The 19118-nt window shown below is 47.0% G+C and overlaps 1 protein-coding gene across 7 annotated transcripts in view; it reads right to left on the bottom strand.

The window, feature by feature from the left end:
• Positions 1-17945, bottom strand: part of ELF2 (E74 like ETS transcription factor 2) — a 113996-nt gene extending 96051 nt beyond the window's left edge. Inside the window, exon 1 of one of the 7 annotated variants that reach the window (XM_062199600.1) lies at positions 17826-17945. The gene's annotated coding sequence lies outside the window, so the exon portion shown is untranslated. Of the gene's footprint in view, positions 1-17022; positions 17251-17825 lie in introns of those variants that run through there. The other 6 variants (XM_062199599.1, XM_062199596.1, XM_062199603.1 and 3 more) reach the window with 6 other exon arrangements.
• Between the last annotated feature and the right edge of the window lie 1173 nt (positions 17946-19118).

The following is a 19118-nucleotide window of genomic DNA, read 5'->3' as shown; positions in this document are numbered from 1 at the left end:
CTTCTTCCGGGTCTCTCACATGGGTACAGAGGCCCAAGGACTTGCGCCATCTTCTACTGCTTTCCCAGGCCATAGCAGAGAGATGGATCGGAAGTAGAACATCTGGGTCTCGAACCGGCACCCATATGGGATGTCAGCACTGCAGACACCGGCTTTAACCACCACACCACAGCGCTGGCTCCCAGAGCTTACTCTTTTCCCAACAACAAAACACAGCAATACACGTGCAATATTTCTGTCCAGGAAGCCCATTATAGACTCAGCACAAGGTTTCTTTTTCTTTGGTGGATGAGGGAGTTGCTCACAAAGGCACCCTATGCCTAGTGTGTACCAAAATTCCAGTCTAGGCACAGTGAATCTCCCTTCTTATCAGTTACCGGGAGCACTCTGAAAGATAAGTTCCCAGATGCCAGTAAAAGACCAACTTTGCAAGCAGTACTTTCTAAGCACAGCCATCTCAGACATTAACTTTTTTCTGAACAGCAAATTAGTCAACCTCTCCAGATCTGACTCATCTGTCAAAATGGGAAAATAACAGAAACTTCTTTATAGCTCGCAATTATTATTTTAGCATATGTAATTCAATGATACTGCTACCTAGTATGACAGCAAGACTTCATGACCCTAAATCGGCTGATGGCAATGATAAGGAAGATTGTATACAAAGTTATAGATAAGGTAACACTTCAAATTAAAACAGACTTCAACTCATCATCAGTTTTGTGTGTGTGCGTTTCAATATTTTCCATTTATTATTATTATTTTTTTTTTTGACAGGCAGAGTTAGACAGTGAGAGAGAAAGAGAAAAAGGACTTCCTTCAGTTGGTTCACCCCCCAAATGGCCGCTACGGCCAGCACGCTGCACCAATCTGAAGCCAGGAACCAGGTGCTTCCTCCTGGTCTCCCATGCGGATGCAGGGCCCAAGCACTTGGGCATCTTCCACTGCCTTCCCGGGCCACAGCAGAGAGCTGGACTAGAAGAGGAGCAACCAGGAGAGAACCAGCGCCCCAACCGGGACTAGAACCTGAAGTGCTGGCACCGCAGGCAGAGGATTAGCCTAGTGAGCCGTGGCACTGGCCTCCATTTATTCTTTTTCAAAAATTTTTAAAGCTTTTCTTTAATGAATGCAAATTTCATAGGTACAACTTCAGGAATATAATGGCTCTTCCCCTCATACCCGCCTTACCACCCCCACTCCCTCTCCCATCCCATTCTTTATTAAGATTCTTTTTAATTAACTTTATATAAAGACCAACTCTATACTAAGTAAATATTTCCACAATTTGCACACACACACAGTATATATAAAGTACTGTTTGAGAACAAGTTTTACCATTAATTCTCATAGTATAACTCATTAAGGACAGAGGTCCTACATGGGGAGTTAGTGCAACAGTCACTTCTGCTGTTAATTTAACAATTAACACTCTTATTGATGAGGTCAGTGATCACCCGAGGCTCTTGCCATGAGCTGCCAAGGCTATGGAAGTCTTTTGAGTCCACAAACTCCATCAGTATTTAGACAGGGCCATAAGCAAAGTGGAAGTTCTCTCCCCAATTCAGAGAAAAGTACAGACTTCTTTGATGACCCTTTCTTTCCACCCATCAGCAACTTTTAAAAAAGGATAAAATCAAAATGATCTGGAATGAAGAGAGCACATACCTCATCTCCCCAACCCATGCAAGAAATATACACAATATTTAAAATGTTTTCTTACTAGAGTAACATCATGATTGAGCTTAAATGCTTAGCTAGAACATCGTGGTTCAATTTAAATGCTTAAATTAAATTTAACACTTAGTAAGAACTATACTGCCAACTTCCAAAATTTAAGTAAAAAATCATGAAAGCAGACTTCCTAGAATATTCCCAGCTTATCCAGATTATAAAATAAAACATAAGGGGACAGCACTGTGGCGCAGTGGATTAAAGCCCTGATCTGAAGCGAGTCATCTCATATGGGCGCCAGTTTTAGCCCCGGCTATTCCTTTTCTGATCCAGCTCTCTTCTGTGGCCTAGGAAAGCAGTAGAAGATGGCCCAAGTCCTTGGGCCCCTGCACCTGCATGGGAGACCTGGAAAAAGCTCCTGGCTCCTGGCTTCGGAGCGGCACAGCTCTGACTGTTGTGGCCAACTGGGGAGTGAACCATCGGAGGGAAGACCTCTTTCTCTGTCTCTACCTCTCTCTGTAATTCTTTCAAATAAATAAAATAAAATCTTTAAAAAAAAAAAAAACATTAAAAAATGAGTCCATTCTGGAGCAGATGCTTAGCCATGGTAGCTAGAATGCCCATGCCCCACATACTTCATTTCCATCTCTGGTTCACAACTCTGGCTTCTCACTAATGCACAGCCTGGGAGGCAGCAGTGATGGCTCAAGTGGTTGAATCCTTGACACCTCTGTGGGAGATCTGGACTGATTTCCCAGCTCTTGGGCTCTGACCCAGGCCCAGACTCAGCAGTCAAGGGCATTTAGGGAGTGAATCAGAAGACATGAACTGTCTGTCTCTTAATAGTAATAATAACTTTTAAAATTAAAATACCGGAGCCACCATTGTGGCAAAGTGGGTTAAGCTGCCACCTGCAATGCCAGCATCCCATATGAGCACTGGTTCAAGTTCTGGCTGCTCCACTTCCTATCCAGCTCCCTGCTAACGCACTTAGGACTGCCTGTCAAATAGATCTTTAAAATTTGTTTAAAATAAAACAAAAATAGCCGGCGCTGCGGCTCACTAGGCTAATCCTCCGCCTTGCGGCGCCGGCACACCAGGTTCTAGTCCCGGTCGGGGCACCGGATTCTATCCCGGTTGCCTCTCTTCCAGGCCAGCTCTCTGCTGTGGCCAGGGAGTACAGCGGAGGATGGCCCAAGTTCTTGGGCCCTGCACCCCATGGGAGACCAGAATAAGCACCTGGCTCCTGCCATCGGCCGCAGCGCGCCTACCGCTGCAGCCATTGGAGGGTGAACCAACAGCAAAAGGAAGACCTTTCTCTCTGTGTCTCTCTCACTGTCCACTCTGCCTGTCAAAAAATAAATAAATAAATAAAATAAAACAAAAATAAAAATAAAAATACCTTTCAAGTTATAGTAGTTGATTTGCTATATTTAGTTTATTTGAAAGTTTCCTTATAGGAGTATAAATTTTGAATATTAAATATAAATACATATGACATTATACAAGAAAATATTTTTCACTATAAAAACAGGTTTTTAAAATAATAGTGATACCTGAAAAAGTGGTTTATCTTCAAAAATTTTATTTACATAAATCTGTATTTTTAAGAGTTATTTATTGAGGCCAGTGCTGCAGCATAGTGGGTAAAGCTGCCATCCACAGTGCAGTCCTCGCTGCTCCACTTCAGATCCAGCTCCCTGCAAATGGCCTGGGAAAGCAGCAGAGGACAGTCCAAGTGCTTGGGCTCCTGCACCCATGTGGGAGACTTGGAAGAAACTCCTGACTGGGGAGTGTACCAGTAGAAAGAAGATCTATCTCTCCCCACCCCACCACCCCCATAACTGCCTTTCAAATAAAATAAACAAATATTTTTTTAAATATATTTACTTATTAGAGTTACAGAGAGAGGGAGAAACAGAAATCTTCGACCGCTGATTGACTCCCCAGATGGCCACAGCAGTGCTGCGCCAGGCCAAAGCCAGGAGCCAGGAGCCAGGAGCCTCATCTGGGTCTCCCACGAGGGTGGCAGGGGCCCAAGGATTTGGGCCATCTTCCACTGCTTTTCCCAGGCCATTAGCAGAGAGCTGGATTGGAAGTGAAGTAGCAGGGACATGAACCAAAGCCCATATGTGATGCTGGCATTGCAAGCAGTACCTTTACCTGCTAAGTCACAATGTCAGCCCCTACATAAATCTTTGAAGCACTATATTCCACACTGTCTAATCTAAAGTAAAACAAGAAATTATTTTACATTAATATTAACTATACCTGGGACCAGCTTCGTGGTACAGCGGATTAAGCCACTGCCTGGGACACTGGCATCCCATATGAAAGGTTTAAATCCCAGCTGATCCACTTCCAATCCAGCTCCTTTTTTTTTTTTTTTTAAGATTTATTTATTAGTTGCTGTTGTTTTTTAAATTTATTTGACAGAGTTAGTGAGAGACAAAGACAGAGAGAAAGGTCTTCCTTCGGTTGGTTCACCCCTCTAATGGCCACCATGGTCGGAGCTACGCCGATCCAAAGCCAGGAGCCAGGTGCCTCTTCCTGGCATCCCACACGAGTGCAGGGGCCCAAGCACTTGGGCCATCCTCCACTGCACTCCCGGGCCACAGCAGAGAGCTGGACTGGAAGAGGAGCAACTGGAACTAGAACCCGGCACCCATATGGGATGCCGGTGCCTCAGGGGAGGATTAACCTAGTGAGCCAGGGCGCCGGCCTCCCAGCTCCCTATTAATGCACCTGGGAAAGCAGTAAAAAATGGGCCCTGCCACCACGTGAAAGAACTGGATGGAGTCACAGGCTCCTGACTTTTGTGTGGAGGAACCCTGGCTAATGTAGCCACTAAGGAAGTGCAGATGGAAGATCTCTTTCTCTCTTTGTCTCTCCCTCTCTTTCAAATAAATAAAACAAATCCTTAAAAAATATTAACTATGGGGAGCGCTGTTTCATAGTAGGCTAAGACTCCACCTACAGTGCCAGCATCCCATGTGTGCAATGGTTCATGTCCTGGTTGCTCCTCTTCCAATCCAGCTCTCTGCTTGTGACCTGGGAAAGCAGCAGAGGATGGCCCAAGTGCTTGGGCCCCTGCACCTACATGGGAGACCCAGAATAAGCTCCTGGCTCCACTATACCACAGCACCAGTCCCAACATGCCTTTTAAATGCACATTTATCCTACTTACCAATAAACAGAAATCATAAGCAAATTGTTGATTATGGTATCAGATCAGCCCAGCTCCAGCTGATGCAGCCATCTGGGGAGTAAAACAGGGGATGGAAGACCTTTCTCTCTGTCTCTCCCTCTCTGTCTGTAACTCTACCTCTCAAAAAAAATACAAATATGTATATATTAACTATACCATATAAAAATGATTGATTTTAATATTGAAATAATTTTTTAAGTTTATATACCAAAGTATTTAGAAAGTCAGTCGTCATACAGCTACTGTACTAAGGTAGTTATCTACATGTTTTAGCCCATAATTATAAATAATTGAAAATATACTTTTATAATATTAACATAAACCGGTTAAAGCTGTCATCCTAAGAACGTCTGCCATTGTTTTAACTACTACAAATTTAAGGTTCTACAGATGTTAGTATTTTATTTTTAGTTTGAAATGGCAAGGAAGAAACAAATCAGGAAACAGTTATTTTCCCTGCTACTCTTTATAAAGCTAAAAATCATTTAAAGAAGGCAGGCGCCGTGGCTTAACAGGCTAATCCTCCGCCTTGCAGCGCCAGCACACTGGGTTCTAGTCCCAGTTGGGGCGCCGGATTCTATCCCGGTTGCCCCTCTTCCAGGCCAGCTCTCTGCTGTGGCCCGGGAAGGCAGTGGAAGATGCCCAAGTGCTTGGGCCCTGCACCCGCATGGGAGACCAGGAAAAGCACCTGGTTCCTGCCTTCGGATCAGCGCGGTGCGCCGGCCGCAGCGGCCATTGGAGGGTGAACCAACGGCAAAAGGAAGATCTTTCTCTCTGTCTCTCTCTCTCACTATCCACTCTGCCTGTCAAAAAAAAAAAAAAAAATCATTTAAAGAAAAGTGTCCATACTGAGAATTTTTACTAACATTCTGTTAACAAAGTATACACAGTACAGTAACTCTTTAGTCAATAATGAAGGCTATTCAAGTATTTTCCTGTGGGTTCCCACCGCACTTGGAGGAAAAAAAAAAACTTAAAACACACAGTCTATATAAAGATCATGGTAGGGGACAGCCCAGTGCACCCTCTCTGATCTCATTCACCCCTCATCTCTCCTTGCTAAGTTCCAGCACACAGGCCCTATTCCAACTTCTTATAACTCCTGTTCTCTCACCTAAAAGGCCCTTCCAGATTGCCAGCAGAAGGAATTTTCTTCACCCATCATGCAGAAATCATCTCAAATACCAACCTTCAGACAAACATTTCATTACCCCCTCCCCCAAATTACATTCCATCTGCAAGTGTCTTTCCCATCATTCCCTATATCGAATTATCCTATTTTATTTCTTTGTATGCATCACTCTCTAAAATTAATTTGATTAGATGTTTAATGTTGGTTTCCCGTGCCAGAAAGTCTAGTGAAAACATGGATGGCATTTATCTTGCTTACTATTATCTTCCAAGAACTTAAAAATGAATGAATACTATATTAAATATGCAAGCTGATAAGATCATATTTTATAAACATTCCAGAAAACTATATTACTCTCTTAGGCTTATTTTGATTTTTTTCTACCTATTATCACTTACAGTGAGATAATCGGTTAACAGCAAGAAATACATACAAGTAGACATTATACTGTACAATCAGTTCAGATCAGGAGGTTCTTCCGGGTCTCCCACCCAGGTGCAGAGGTCCAAGGACTTGGGCCATCTTCTACTTCTTTCCCAGGCCATAGCAGAAAGCTGGACTCGAACCAGTGACAATAAGGGATGCTGGAGCTGCAGGCCAGGGCTTTAACCTGCTGGCTCCTGGCTTTGGATCAGCTCAGCTCTTGCGGTTGTGGGCATTTGGAGAGTGAACCAGTGGATGGAAGACCCATCTCTGTGGCTCCCATCTCTCTGTGGCTCTACCTCTCTGTAACTCTTACAAATAAGTAAAATAATTCTTTTTTTAAAAAAGAAGACATTCTGAAATCTCAGATCAATTTCTGGACTGATTGTACAGCACCAAAGGCAACATGTCTTTTAATTGCACATTTATCCTACTTACCAATAAACAGAAATCATAAGCAAATTGTTGATTATGGTGAAGAAAAAGCCACCAAATGAAATTTAGCATTTATGAGTAATATACTTTCACACATATCAAGAAACACAGTAAGCAATAAACAGAATATATAGATAAAACAAATGTTTTAGGAGTTAATGCATACTTGAAATATCACTCTATCTAAAACTTAATTTTATCTCTAAATAAGGAAACCATGTTTAAACAATGAAAGGAGAATGCAACAACTATGAATCATAAAACAGACATCTCAATAAAAATAGAGAAATTCTAAAAGAGAATCAAGTGGCCAGCACAGTGGCTCAATAGGCTAATCCTCTGCCTTGCAGAGGTCGGGGCACCAGATTCTGACCCGGTTGCCCCTCTTCCAGGCCAGCTCTCTGCTGTGGCCAGGGAGTGCAGTGGAGGATGGCCCAAATGCTTGGGCCCTGCACCCCATGGGAGACCAGGATAGGCACCTGGCTCCTGCCATTGGATCAGCGCAGTGCGCCAGCCGCAGCGTGCCGGCCGCAACGGCCATTGGAGGGTGAACCAACGGCAAAGGAAGACCTTTCTCTCTGTCTCTCTCTCTCTCTCTCACTGTCCACTCTGCCTGTCAAAAAAAAAAAAAGAGAGAGAATCAAGTGAAAATTATGCAATTCAAAAGAATAACACTGAAACTGAAAATTCACTAAGCAGAACTCAACAAATCTGAAATGGTAGAAGCACACAATGAACTTGGATATATCAACTGAAATTACTAATCCTGAATAAAATGAAAAAAACAACATATAAAACAACGAACAGAGTCTCAGAGACTTCACAGGATACCATCAAGCAAGTCAACATACGTGTAACGAGAATCCCAGAAGGAGAGCCTTAAGGGAGAAAAGAGAAGAAAAACTATTTGAAGAAATAACAGTCAAAAGTTATCAAACTGTTGAAAAATTTTCATTTATGGATTGAAGAAATTCAACGTCAAAAGAATACACTGGGAGCTGGTGCTGTGACATGGCAGGTAAAGCCACCACCTGCAATGCCAGCAATCCCATATGGGTGCCGGTTCGAGTCCCGGCTGCTCCAATTCCAATCCAGCTCTCTGCTGTGGCCTGGGAAAGCAGTAGACAATGGTTCGAGTACTTGGGCCCTTGCACCCATGTGGGAGACCCGGAGGAAACTCCTGGCTCCTGGCTTCAGATCGGTGCAGCTCCGGCTGTTGCAGCCACTTGGGGAGTGAACCAGCGGATGCAAGACCTCTCTTTCTCTCTGCCTCTCCTCCTCTCTCTGTGTAACTTTCAAATAAATAAGTAAATCGTTTAAAAAAAAAGAATACACTGGGTTAGGTGGAGGGAAGAAAAACAAAGAGATTAGTCAATGGGTATAAAGTCATAATCAGATAAGAGAAAAAAATTCTGATGTGCTATTACAGAATACAGTGACCATAACTAACAACAATGTAGTGAGTATTTCAAAGTAGCTGGGAAAGGGAATTTTAAATGATCTCACCACAAATGATAAATGTTTGAGGTAATAGATACGCTGATTATCCCAATTTGAGCACTGTATAACTTACACATGTGTTGAAATACCACATTACTATACCCTATTAAAATGTAAATTATGTGTAAAAAATTAAGGAATTCAATGAACCCAAAGTAAGTTAAATATAGAAATCCATGCCTATACACATCACAATAAATGAGTTGAAAGTCAAAAACAGGAAATTTTCAGACAAGAAAGAGTAAAACAACTCATTAGAAATAATGGAGGCCAGAAAACAGAGGATGATATACTCAAGATGCTGAAAAGAAAACCTGTTGACCAAGAATTCTATATCAAGCAAAACTATCCTTTGAAAATAAAGGCAAAATAAAAACAATCTCAGAAAGATAAATCATTGATAATGGATATACGAAATGTTTCAGGAGCCAGCACTGTGGCACCACCTGCAGTGTCAGCATCCCATGTAGGCAGCAGTTCAAATTCCTGCTGCACTTCTCCAGCTCTGTGCTATTGGCCTGGGAAACCAGTAGAAGATGGCCCAAGTGCTTGGGCCCCTGCACCCACGTGGGAGACCTTGAAGAAGCTCCTGCCTTCTTGCTTTGACCCAGCTCCAACCCTTGAAGCCATTTGGGGAGTGAACCAAAGATGGGAGACCTCTTTCTCTAACTCTCCCTGTCTGTAACTCTGCCTCTCAAATATATAAACAAGTCATAAGAAAAAAAATTCAAGAGTGAAGAAATAAAAAAGAAACAATACATGGAAAATCATACAAAACTGCAGACATGCTGACTATCAATGATTACATTAAATATGAGCCCTTCTGGGGCCAGCGCTGTGGTGCAGCGGGTTAAGGCCCTGGCCTGAGCACTGGCATCCCATATGGGCACCGGTTCAAGACCCAGTTGCTCCACTTCCAATCCAGCTCTCTGCTATGGCCTGGGAAAGCAGAAGATGGCCCCAGTCCTTGGGCCCCTGCACCTGCATGGGAGACCTGGAAAAAGCTCCTGGCTTCAGATCAATACAGCTGCAGTCGCTGCGGCCAACTGGGGAGTGAACCATCGGATGGAAGACCTCTCTCTCTCTCTCTCTCTCTCTCTCTGCCTCTCCTTCTCTCTGTGTAACTCTTTCAAATAAATAAATCTTTTAAAAAAGTCACAAAATCATTAAAAGTACAGCATCTTGAGAGAGAAAGAGAGGGAGAGTGAGTTTTCCATCTGCTGGTTCACTCCCCAAATGACTGCAATAGCCAGAGCTGAGCAGATCTGAAGCCAGGAGCCAGGAGCTTCTTCCGGGTCTCCCACGCAGGCACAGGGGCCCAAGGACTTGAGCCAGCTTCTACTGCTCTCCCAGGCCACAGCAGAGAGCCGTATCGGAAGTGGAGCAGCCAGGACTTGAATTGAGCCCCATAAGGGACACTGGCATTGCTTTAACCTGCTGCGCCACAGCGCCAGCCCCTCATCATTTCTAATTAATAATGTGCTGGAGGTTCTTAGCCACATAAGAAAGGAAAGGAAAACAAATGACAGAGAAATAAATGTATCTGGTTAGACTGGAAGAAGTAAAATTATTTTTATTCACACATGACATGATATTTTGTTATTAAATACTAAGGAACTCACAAAAAAATCAAGAAGTAATGATTTCAAAGGCCTCAAGATCAATATGCAAAAATGAATTCTATTTCTATATACTAGTAACAAAACCTGGTATGAGGGCCGGTCATTTGGTACAGCAGTTAACAGCTTGAGAAAACCACTTCCAGATTGGAGTATCTGGGTTCAAGTTCCAGTGCTGATTTCCACTTCCTCCTAGAGGGTACCCTGGGAGGTAGCAGATGATGATTCTTGTACTTGTGTCTCTGCCACCCACATGGGAGACCTGGATTGAGTGTTAAACTCCTGGCTTCATCCTGGTCCAGCCCAGATCATTAGTGACATTTTGGGGAGTCAACCAGGAGATGGAACATTGCTTTCTCTCTCCCTCCCTTTCTTCCAATTAAAAAAAAAAACCTTTTAACCGACGTGAAATCTGAAAAAGCAATTCCATTCACAATAGCTTCAAAAAGAAATTACTTAGAAATAATAAACTGAACAAAAATATACATGTAGCGTGTGTGTGGAAGAGTCAAATTGAGAGTAAAAAGAAGGAAATTCCTTAATATGACATGAATGAAAGTTGAAGACATTATAACAAGTGAAATAAGCCATTCACAGAAGGGCACATACATGTACTTAGGTATTTAAAACACAAATTCATAGATACAGAGCAGAATGGTAGGTGCCAGGGTCGTGAAGGAAGTAGGGACTAGATGGAGGGAGGAAAATGAGGAGTTGAAAAGACAAAGTTTCAGCTATGCAAGACAAATAAATTCTATAGATCTGCTTTATAATATTGTTGCTAGGGGTCAGCATTGTGGTGCACTGGGTTACACCACCTAGGACACCAGCATGCAGCAGGTTCCAGTCCAGAATGCTCCATTTCTGATCCAGGTCCTTGCTAATGCACCTGGGAAAGCAGCAGAAGATGGCCCAAGTGCTTCGGCCCCTGCCACTCACGCAGGAGAGACCCAGATGGAGTGCCACACTCCTGACTTGGGCCTGGCCCAGGCAGGGCTGTTACAGCCATTTGCCGAGTAAACCAGCAGATCAAAGTGTGTGTTTGCTCTCTCGCTCTCTCTCTCTGCCTTTCAAGTAAAACAAATAATTCTTTTTTAAAAAAGGTATCTTTCTTGGCTGGCGCCGTGGCTTAACAGGCTAATCCTCCGCCTTGCGGCGCCGGCACACCGGGTTCTAGTCCCGGTTGGGGCACCAGATTCTATCCTGGTTGCCCCTCTTCCAGGCCAGCTCTTTGCTATGGCCCGGGAAGGCAGTGGAGGATGGCCCAAGTGCTTGGGCCCTGCACCCGCATGGGAGACCAGGAGAAGCACCTGGCTCCTGGCTTCGGCTCAGCGCGATGCGCAGGCCGCAGCGGCCATTGGAGGGTGAACCAAGGGCAAAAAGGAAGACCTTTCTCTCTGTCTCTCTCTCTCACTATCCACTCTGCCTGTCAAAAAAAGAAAAAAAAAAAAAAGATATCTTTCTCTCCTAACTGCCTTTAAAATTAATAAATAAATATTTTTTAAGATTTATTTATTTATTTGCAAGTCAGAGTTAAACAGAGAGAGAAGGAGAAGGAGAGAGGGAGAGGGAGAGGGAGAGGGAGAGGGAGAGGGAGAGAGTTTTCCATCTGCTGGTTCACTCCCCAGATGATCGCAACAGCTGGAGCTACACTACTGATCGGAAGCCAGGAGCCAGGAGCTTCTTCTGGGTCTCCCATGTGGGTGCAGGGGCCCAAGGACTTGGGCCATCTTCTACTGTTTTCTCAGACCACAGCAGAGAGCTGGAGCAGTGGACCAGCTGGGTCTCAAACCGGCGCCCATATGAGATGCCAGCACTGCGGGCAGCAGCTATACCTGCTATGCCACAATGCCAGCCCCATCAAATAAATAATAAATTTTTTAAAAACCAATATTGTGTCTACAGTTGACATTATTATACACTCAAAAAGTTCAGAGATGCTTTTGTACGTTGAAAATAATAAAACATCACTGTCAAAGAATGTTAAAATCAATAAATTAAAAGAAATGTTCGTATACATGTATTAGAAGACTCCATATGGGAAGATGGCAATTCTCTCCTATTTGATCTACAGATTTAATACAACCCTCATCAAAATTCCAGCAGAATTTTTAGAGAAATTGACAAGCCAATGCTTAGATTTTTTTATACAGGGCCAAGAATAATCAAAACAATTTTAAAACACAGAACAAAATCAGAAGGCTTACACTGCTTGTTTTCATAACTTACTAAAAAGCACAATAACCAAGACAGGTTGATGAAGGCATAAGGATGAAAATACAAATAATGAAACAGAATTGAGAGCCCAGGAATAACTCTACATTCAATGTAGAAATGATAGCCTTTTCAATAAATGGTGCTAGAGCAACCTATAGGAAAAGATGAATCTAGACCCTTAATCCACATCATAAATAAAAATTAACTCCAGGGGCTGGCACTGTGGCATAATAGGTTAAGCCTCTGCCTGCAGCACTGGCATCCTATATGGGCTCCAGTTAGTGTCCCAGCTGCTCCTCTTCTCATCTAGCTGTTTATGGCCTGAGAAAGCAGTGGAAGATGGCACGAGGGCTTGGGGCCCTGCACCCATGTGGGAGACCCACAGAAGGTTCCTGGCTCCTGGCTTCCGATCCACCCAGCCGCCATCTAGGGAGTGAATCAATGGATGGAAGACCTTTCTCTCTGTCTCTCCCTCTGACTATAACTCTACCTGTGAAATAAATAAATAAAAATGTCTAAAAATTAACTCCAAATAGACTATAAAAACTAAATATAAGAGCTAAAACGAAAACTCCTAAAAAAAAGGAACAAATCTGTAAGACAGAGTTCTCCCATAGACAATAAAAACATGATCTATAAAAAAAAAAAAAAAGGAGAAGTTGGACTTCATCGAAATTAAAACTTACATGCTTCAAAAAACTTCAACATCTGATAAAATAAAAATGTAAAGGCCACTTACAGACTAGGAGGAAATATCTGCATATCAAATTCTCATATCTAATAAGGGACTTATATCCAAAAAATATAGCAAGCATTTACATCAAATAACCCAATTTAAATATTGGGGGATAGACATTGTGGCACAGTAGGTTAAGCCACTGGCCACTGATTGGGACAACCACACCCCATTTCAGAGTGCCTGGAATTGAATCTTGCCACTGCTTCCTATCCAGCTTCCTGCTAATATGCAGCCTGGGAGGCAAGCATATGACAGCTCAAGTACTTAGGTCCCTTCCACCCATGTGGCAGATGGTGATAGAGTTCCTGGCCCAACCCTGGATGTTGTGGGCATCTGGGGAGTAAACCAGCCAATGGAAAAATCTGTCTGTCTGCCTTTCAAATAAAAATGAAAATAAATTTTTACAAATTTTAAATGGGGAAAAAAATTTGAATAGCTATGTCACCAAAAAAGACAAATGAATAGATAATAACCATAGGAAAACCACTATGAACCATAAGAAAAATTCATATTAAAACTACAATGAGTTAACCATTTCATATCCACAAGAAGGGCTACAATAAAACAGTTAATAACTGTTAGCAAGGACATGAGCAAAACTGGAAGGGACATATATTGCTGTTTAGAATGTAAGATGGTACCAGCCACTTTGGTTAACAGTTTGGCAGTTTCTTAAAAGTTAAACACATGATACAGTAATTCTATTCCTAGGTATCTACCCAAGAGATCTGATACTATATGTACCATAAGTCTACATAAAGAACTGTACTATAATAGTGAAAAACTGGAAACAATCCAAACACCTACTGAGTGGTCAGCAGACAAAATGTGGTACATCTATACAAAGGATTATTATTCAGCAATAAAAAGTCTCAAACTACCAACACATGCTACAATACAGTTGAGTCCCAAACACATTACCCCATGTGAAAAGTAGCCAGATTAAAAAGGGCTACATTTGGGGGCTGGAGCTGTGGCACAGCAAGCAAAGTCAGTTCGAATCCCAGCTGCTCCATGTTGTATCCAGCTCTCTGCTAATGGCCTGGGAGAGCAGCAGAGGATGGCCTAAGTACTTGGGTTCTTGCACCCATGTGGGAGACTCAGGGGAAGCTCCTGGCTCCTGGCTTCAGATTGGCCCAGCTCCAGCAGTTTCAGCCATTTGAGGAGTGAACCAGTAGACAGATGAAAGACCTCTTTTTCCCTGTCTCTGTACTTTTTCCCTTTCTCTGTAACTCTGTCTCTCAAATAAATAAATAAATCTTAAAAGAGAAATATTCAAACACCTACTCATCTTAAAAAAAGTTATATGTTGATTCAAAAATTTGAACTGTAATTTGAAAAAAAACTCTTCTCTCTCACACTTATCTTAGCCAAAAGGCCAAGAAGCGATCTCTCTCCCTCTGTCTCTCCTTCTCTATCCCTTTCAAATAAATAAATCTTAAAAAAAAAAAAAAAGTGGGAGACGCTATATATTGTGATATTAAGAAAAGGCAAATCTATGCAAGCAAAATGCTGATTTTTCTGGGGCTGAGGTGAGAAGAAGAGATAGGGAGGGAATGAAGACTAACCAGAGGAAATTTTTGGAGGCTACTAAAATATCTAAACAGGCTTGAGGTAACAGTTTCACAATTCTACATATATACTAAACATTACTGAACTGCACATTCAAAATGGATAAATGTTTGGTACTAAGTCAAAAAGCAACTTCTTTAAAAGTGCATATATCCAAGAGAAATTAAAACTTGCCCACACAAAAACTTAATATGCAATATTCATGGCCACATTAACTCAAATGTCCATCAACTGATTAATGCATAAATGAAATGTAATATAAGCGTATCTATATAACCAAATATTATTCAGCCATTTAAAGTGACGTACTGATACATGGCACAACATGGATAAACTCTGCAAACTTAAGTGAAAGAAGCTAGTCATAAAAGACCAAACTTTGCACGGTTCAGATTAGGCACATCCAAAGTCATCCAAAATTTATCAGTGGTTGCCTGGGGGAATAGGGGAACAGCAAGAATGGAGAAGAAATGCTAATGGGGATGGGGTTCCTTTCTGGTGTTCTAAAATTGATCATGGTTGATGACTGCACAATCCTGTGAATATACTACAAGCCACTTAATTGTACCCTTAAATCAACCTGAATGACATATGAATTTTAACTCAATAAAAGCTGTAAGCCCTCCAGCCTACACCTGCCAAAAAAGTATACAACTTTTGAAAAGGTAAAGCCATCAACATCGGCAGGCCCTCCCACAGCCAATGTCTTACTTAGAACACAAAAGTCCCAAAATCACAAATTCTTTGCAACCATACTAAAGGCAATTAATTTTCTAAATGAGTATTTATGCCTGAATGAGGGACAACTATTAGTCCAAGTAGTCAGTGAAGGTATACCCTTAAAATAGGTTAGCATTAAATATTTGAATTTCAAATGGCCAGGGTATTTCAATTTTCTACTTCATGTGTTTAACTGCTAAAAGACGTCTCAATAATACTAGTATGAATGCACTCTATGAATTCTATCGCCCTATATAAACTTGAATTATTCCCAGGTTCCTTTACATATAACTTCAACAGCCTTACACAGTCATTCCACCTTCTGAAAAAACTCCACAACACAAATATCCAAACCTGCCTTGGGTAAAGGGTACATTCTTCTGTGATTCCAGCACTAGACAAAGTGCATAATTTACCTCTTGATCAAGACTGAGATAAAAAGAAAAGCAAATCTGATTATCAAACACAAGATGACTGCTCTCTCACCACCGGATTAAAATTTAAACCGTACAGCCGAGTAAGTGTTCCGTTCGCGCACGCCAGAAAAGGCAGGAAATTGTGCGGTTTGACAATGTGGAAGGGAGCACTTGTACGTCTCCCTCACACTCAACTCACGAAGTACTAAAACTTAAAGAAAGGCTATTCTGCAGCGAAATCTGGCTCCTAGAAAGAGAGCCCGGGGCGGGGGTGCTGGCACACGGGGAACCTTAGAAAACTGCGCTCTGGATTTCTCTCGGTGTTGGGGAACACTTTCTCTGTCCTCTATGGGCACGGAATAAGAATGCCCAAGTGGAGCCAGAGAGGGGGCCCGGCGGCCCGGCCCGCAGAGCTGCTCCCGCAGAGTCGGGAGCGAGCCCTGGCCGTCCCCCTCGCGCGCCCTCACAACGACCAGCGGCGCGGTCCCCGAGGGCCAGCTGGGCGAGGAAAGGATCCACCGCCAAGGCGGTCACACTGGACGTGCGCGTTACCCAGCCCGTTTCGGTTTTGTTGTTTAAAACACAGATTCCGATCAGAGCCAGCCTCCCTCCCCTCCCCTCCCCACCCCCGCTCCCCACCCCCGGGAATAGTGGGAGGCGGGCAGCAGGGGGCCGGCACGCAGAGCGAGAATAAAAGAACGGCCGGGTACAACCTGTCGTGCAAGCTAGCAGCTGAGGGAGGGAAAGGTAAGCGCCTGCGATAAGGCCCGACGGGGAAGGAAAACTGGTGTCCGGCACCCCCCCCCCCCCAGCCACCCGAGCACCCGGAGCCTCCCAGGTCCCGCCCCGAGCTCGCCGCCCCGCGCCGGCGCCGGCCGCAGCCTCCCGCCCTCCAGAGCCTCCCAGGACGCGCTTCCTCCGGAGCCGGACCCCCGCCCCGGCCTGCGCGCGAGCCTCGGCGGGGCAGTTCGGTCCGCTTCTCGGCAGAGGTGACTCGCGCAGAGACGTAAACACACGGAGCCCAGCCGCGCCGGGCCCATCCCCCGCGCCGGGGTCCCTAACCCCTTCCCTCAGCCCTGCCCCGCGCCCGAGCCTCCCCGCGGGCAGGCGCGCCGCGCGCCTGGCCCTTCCTCCGAGTCCCGCTCGCCGCCGACCGTTGCCCGCAGGCACTCAGCCCCCTTCCCCCGCAGCGCCCAGCCAGTGTCACCGCCACAGCCTCCGGAAAACCCCTCCGCACACCCCGGAGCAAACAACACAGGCGCGGGGCGGGGGCGCGGAGCGAGGCGGCGGCACCCGGGACGGCGAGGCTTCATCGCCGCGCCCTCCGCGCTCCCTCCCCTCTCCCCAGACTCGCCGGCCCGCGCTCTTACCTGCTCTCCACGTCGCCCGGGAAGACCGCCGCGTCCCTTTCCCTCCCTCAGGGCCGCGGACGAGCCGCCGCCGCCGCCGCCGTTGGCCGGGCGTCCGGAGGGAGCCGGGGCCTCCCCGCAGCACCGAGCCGCTCCGCAGGGAGCGGAGGAGACAAAACAGAGGCGCGCAGCGCCCCCAGCCCGCACTGCCCCAGCGACCCCCCAACCGCCGAGGCGACGGCGGCGACACAGAGCCCGGCGCGGGCAGCACTGGTGGCCCCCGGCCCGGCTGCCGGCCCCCTCCCTCCACCCGCGCCTCGGCTCCTCCCCCTCGGCCTCCTGCCGCCGCCACCAGGACACTCGAGTCCGCCTCCCCCACCCCGCCCGCTCGGAGCGCTCCTCCCCTCCTCGCGCGGCGGCGGCGGCGGCGGCGGGAGGGGGGGCGGCACCGCCAGTCACCGCAGCGCCTGTCAAACCCGGGCCGGCTATTTATACCCCGCGGGGCCAGCTGCCCTCGGCCCCCGCTGGCCAGCCGGACCCGCCTCTGCTGCTGCTGCCGCCTCGAATCCCGCCCTCCCCGTTTCGCCCAACTTCTCCCAAACCCGCCTTCTCAGGTAAAGACGCTCGCCACTTGTCCGGTTCCCTGCTCGGCGGCTTCCCCCATCGCACTCTCCGCTCGGGCCCGGACTGGGACGAGGGCTGTGCCAGGAGGGGGCTCCCCCTCGCGGGGCAGGCGCGTGGGGGCGACGGGGCCGCGCGTGCACCTGCAGCGCCCACCCGCCCGCTCCTCCCGGCCGGCCGAGACCGCACGCACGCACACACACCCTCGCCACTGTGCGGGCCCGAGCTGTCAGCCCGTCCCCAGCTCCGGACGCCGGCGCCTCTCCTCAGGGGACCGCTCCGCACGCGGGCAGGCTGACAGTGACCGGGAGGCTGAGGGTTGCCCAAACTCCCGGCCCAGGTCCCGCCGGCCCCCACTCCTCAGCCTCGGCTAAGTGCGGGGTAGGGGGCGCGGGCGGGCAGCCGCGCGACGCCAGCCCCGCCCCGGCCGGTGACGCACGTGGCGCGCCGCCCCGCCAGCCTCGCGCTCCTCGGCGCCGCCCGCTCCTCCTCCCGGCTCCCAAACGCCCGGCCTCGTACACCCGCGGACCCCGCCCCATTCCCAGAAATTACCGCCCGCCCAACGGCCCGGCCCGGCCGCGCGGCGGTTGGTGCCCACGTCTGCCGGCCGGCGGGCGGCGGGGCCCAGCGCGCAGCTGCGGAACGCGGCGGGCGGCCCCTCGGCGCTGCCCCGGGAGCCCCGGCCGCCCGGACCGCGCGCCTTTGTCGCTCCTCGCCGTGTCAGCCAGCGACGGAGAAGTAACTCAAGTCCGAGTCCTGCCCGCGCCAGAACGAGGGAGCGTGTTGGTGAAAGGGCGTTTTTGGTCCAAGCGCCTAGGAATTCGAAAACGAAAACCCAGCAGTCGCCGCACGCTCCTGGTTTCCACAGTTTCACACAAAGGGGAACCTCTGAGCGGGGCTCGCTCACGCGCCTTCAAGTGCACAAAAGCCAATGACACGGTGCCCCGGGTTGTCCTGCGTTTGCAGCGTCTCGCCCAAGGTCTTCCTCGGGCGTAGTTGTGCAGACAAACGCCTCAGCCCCACCAGTCCCCGCGCCGCCTCTTCTTGCATTTGTTTCTTTAACAAAGAGCCAGGACTGTCCCGGTGCGCGCCGGGGCTGCTTCTGCTCCCGGCCCGGGCTCCTGCAGCTTCGCTGCGATGGCCCCGGCACCTGGCGCAGTATTCACCAGGCTCCTTTCTGGGCTTCAGCCTTACTCTTTGCTGCTCCACGACCATTTTGGACGAAGAGGAAAGGCGGAGGAACGTTTAAGGGCCGATTGTTCTTGAAAGGAACGTGGGAACCCTGCACATAGCCCTGGAGTGGGGGCTCAATGTCAGGACCACCGGAGGCTCGGGGGCTCAGCTGAAGAACCCAAGGGTTTAATGATCTCTTTTTTATTTTAAGGCTGTAACTGTTCATCTATTTACTTGGGGACAACTCTCCCTTTCCCATGTTAAGAAGCAGCTCTGGGGATTTCTATTCTTATGTAAGAGGTTTTCACTCCTAAACACTGGGG

The sequence above is a fragment of the Lepus europaeus genome, chromosome 8 (assembly GCF_033115175.1).
Source record: "Lepus europaeus isolate LE1 chromosome 8, mLepTim1.pri, whole genome shotgun sequence".
Taxonomy (NCBI): domain Eukaryota; kingdom Metazoa; phylum Chordata; class Mammalia; order Lagomorpha; family Leporidae; genus Lepus; species Lepus europaeus.
This window is presented reverse-complemented; position numbering and strand designations above follow the sequence as displayed.